At 45.1% G+C, this 3996-nt stretch overlaps 1 protein-coding gene across 1 annotated transcript in view; it reads right to left on the bottom strand.

Moving 5' to 3' along the window:
* gabbr2 (gamma-aminobutyric acid (GABA) B receptor, 2) overlaps window positions 1-3996 on the bottom strand; it is a 568733-nt gene that overhangs the window by 270309 nt on the left and 294428 nt on the right. The window lies entirely within an intron of this gene.

Below are 3996 nucleotides of genomic sequence, written 5' to 3'. Positions count from 1 at the left end.
ATCGCTTTCTGAATAAGTATTATTGCAGCTAGTCACCATCTCTTGGACAATTACTCTACTCAAACCTCAGAAATGTTAAACTTAGTTTGATGCATATAGAAATGTTAATTTGATGCATGTATAATTGTTAGTTGGATATACTGTGTATGTACAAATACAACCATATCCATACCTTTTACGTTTCTCTGTTGTGATTCCAATTATTTGTATGACTGCTTTGGCAACATGAGTGTATTCATATTTGTCATGCCAATAAAGCTCTTTGAATTGAATTGAATTGAGAGGAGAGAGAGAGAGTGGGACAGAGGAGAATGAGAGAGAGAGAGGAAGAGAGAGAGGAAGAGAGAGAGGAAGAGGGAGAGAGAGAGAGAGAGGGAGAGAGAGGGAGAGAGAGCTTCTGTCATTCACAGAGTACTGCAGGCACTGAGTGCACTGGCCATAAGACACAAAAAAACTCTCAGAAAAGGGGTGATGCACACACTTGTGCACAGTCACACACACAAACGTACATACCCACACACACGCGCGCGCGTGCGCGCACACACACACACACGCGCGCGCGTGCGCGCACACACACACACACACACACACACACACACACACACACACACACACACACACACACACACACACACACACACACACACACACACACACACACACACACACACACACACACACACACACACACACCTCTAGAAATAAATAGTAACTTGATTTTCAGACATAAAAGAAGATATATAGGCTACATACCCTGTGCTGTCCAGCTAATCTAGTTCTTTTGCTCTTTTGTATTATGTGGCCCAAAATCACATTTAATGGCTGAGCTCATCCCAGGCAAAACAACAGAGTAGTGCTCTTCAATGAAATTGTGGTGTGTGTGTGTGAGTGTGAGTGTGTGTGTGTGTGTGTGTGTGTGTGTGTGTCTGTGTGTGTCTGTGTGTGTGTGTGTGTGTGTGTGTGTGTGTGTGTGTGTGTGTGTGTGTGTGTGTGTGTGTGTGTGTGTGTGTGTGTGTGTGTGTGTGTGTGTGTGTGTGTGTGTGTCTGTGTCTGTGTGTTTCTGTTTGTGTATGTGTGTATGCTGTATGTACGTATGCTGTAGGCCTACTCTTTGAGTAATATCTGGCATTTTTAGTTGGACTGGCAAATAAAAAGGGGATGGCAATACAGCTCAGAGTAAGCTAAATAAATGTCCCCAGTAGCCTACAGCAAACACAGTACATCAGAGTAAGTAGCATATCACATCTCTCACGTATGTCTGGGTGTCTCATTTTGTTTTTTAATTAATTAATTAATTTTATTTATTTATTTATTTTTGGGGGATGGGAGTGGAGGGGTGAAGGGTGATGTTTGTGTGTGTGTGTGTGTCTGTGTGTGTGTTTGGGGGAGGGGGGGGGGGGGTGTTGGCTAACAGAGTAAGTAAGCCTAACAGAGGAAATGGGCTTCATAATGCACCAATCTACTCATGGTGTCGTATTACAGACATGAAACTACTGTAAAGCATGTGGTGAAGACCCATCTGTTGCACTCTGGGTAATGTAGTATGCTGCAGTAGGACACGTGGTATACCACCTTGTCATGGGGTGAAGGTACATATTACAATATCACATGTTACAATATTAACATGGAATTCCGAAATCAAAAGTGTTCGTGCGTGCGTGTGTGTTTGTTTGTTTTGTGTGTGTGTGTGCATGTGGGTGCGTGTTTGCTTATTAATCTCATCGCTAATCCTTGCATCTCTGTTAAAGCATTGTTACTCTCTAAGAGTCTAAACAAACGAGGCAACAAATGAAATGGTAAAAATTAAAGAGTGTAGGCAATAAAAGTTCACATCCAAATAAAAACAGAACAGAACGGTACAACCAGAGAGAAAAATTGGTTTTGGTGAACCATAAAGTACTGACACAGCATCATTATTTCAGCCCCACACATAAACAAGGAGACAAACGGAAGACATACAAGAGAGCAGAGAGCAGCCATCAAACTCTGAATCTAGCCCCATAAAGATGATGAAGGGCGGAAATTTCTGCCAGTGTATAAACGGATGCCAACTAGCAGAGAGGTGTCGAGCATTATGCACTTAATCTCTGCTGCACTTTAAGTGGGTGTGTGTGGGTGTGGGGGGGGGGGGGGGGGGGGGGGGGGGGGGGGGGGGGGGGGGGGGGGGGGTAGCGGGGGGCTGGGGGGGTCAAGCACTGGTGTCACTTTTACCTCTTATTGCACTTTACTTGGAAACCTGCTGCTACTAAGTATTGTACCCCAAACACAATTTCGTTGCCTTTTTTGACAATGACAATAAATTCTTGAATCTTGAATCTTGAGTTCGGCAACAGTACATTAGGAAACCTCAGTCCCAAAGCCTCATATAGATGTGGTAGCACTGAGCTATCAGCCTGGACCTTTAGCTCAGCGGTATTGTATCTTTGCCTCCCACTCAGGAGGTCACAAGTTTGAGCCCTGAGTTTGGACAGTGCAAGATGACGTGGCTATCATGAGCATTACAACTCAGACAACATGGCTTTGAAGTTGTCTTAATGTCCAGTCAAGGAGTTCCATAATAGTGGTGATGATTTTTGTGTGCTTTCCTATTGCAATACTGTAGGGAAAAGCAAAGATATTTAGCTACGAGAGGACTCAGTTTTGCCAAATTATTCAGCTACTCGCTTTAGGCTTTGCAGGGCACAGAGTTTGCATCTGAAAAAAAAATGGCAATGTGCGGTTTGTTTCCGCTTTCTGGGTTACACTAAACGTCCCTATGATCGCAGTGTAAGCCGACATATAAAGGGCTTTTTTTGGGACCGTTATTCCCATTGGAAGAGTTTGAATTTGATGGTTTGATGAGTCACCCGATCAGTAGTGACGTGGCACTAAGCCCCGGCAAATATAAAGGACTTTGTGCACAAGAAATTGAACTGAAGTCCTTTGAACCAAAATTGAGAGCAGCGGGAAGAGAGGGCGGGGGGGATGGGAAGTTACAGAATTGCCCCAATTTTTAACCTACTTCTTCTGAGCGGAAATCACTTCTTCAAAAAGAGCTTAGGTCAACAAAGTCAATGCATTCAGGCTACTGTATGCGTGTCGCTGCAGCGGCTCTGCCCACGATTTAAATTTAACTACACTATCAGGTCGGACAACTGTCCTGAGGCTTTGCCACAGTAGAAGGCATTCGCATATCTATAGAGCCTCTTCCATACACATGCAGTGCACACAGACGCACACACACGCACACACGCACGCACGCACGCACGCACGCACGCACGCACGCACGCACGCACGCACGCACGCACGCACACACACACACATATATTGGCCGCACAGCAGCAGGCTCTGAGTCATGGTTGGCTCCATGTCTCATGCCTGCTCTCCAGCAAACAGAAGAGAAATAGACACACAGGACAACAGGGTATATGAGAGAGAGAGAGAGAGAGAGAGAGAGAGAGAGAGAGAGAGAGAGAGAGAGAGAGAGAGAGAGAGAGAGAGAGAGAGAGAGAGACAGACAGACAGACAGACAGACAGACAGACAGACAGACAGACAGACAGACAGACAGACAGACAGACAGACAGAGAGAGGGAGACAGACAGAGAGAAAGAGAACGGGAGAGAATGTGTGTGTGTGTCTGTGTGCATGCCTAATTGCTTACGTGCTTGTGTGTGTGGTGTGTGCACCTGCTTGCGCATACATGTATATGCATGCGTTTGAATGTCAGTGGCTGTGTGATGTTTCCTTGTGTGTGTCTGTGGATGGATAATATCATGTCATATAATAATATCAGTAACACTTGTTAACAACTAATACATGGTTCACTTGTGTGCTGTGGAGTGCTGTGTCACAATGGCAATGTGAGTTAGAGTTTCCCAGTTACGCCACAGCCCTTATAGAACAGCCTTGCCACTCGCTATTAAGCCCCATTGTACCAGTTGTTTGTATTAGTTCTATGATTTTTGGCTGCAGTTCCAATGAGTTCTCCACTAGTCGCGCATCGGAGACCAGAATGA

This window comes from Engraulis encrasicolus, chromosome 20 (assembly GCF_034702125.1).
Source record: "Engraulis encrasicolus isolate BLACKSEA-1 chromosome 20, IST_EnEncr_1.0, whole genome shotgun sequence".
NCBI lineage: Eukaryota > Metazoa > Chordata > Actinopteri > Clupeiformes > Engraulidae > Engraulis > Engraulis encrasicolus.
The sequence above is the reverse complement of the archived record's forward strand: the minus strand, read 5'-3'. Positions and strand labels throughout refer to the sequence as shown.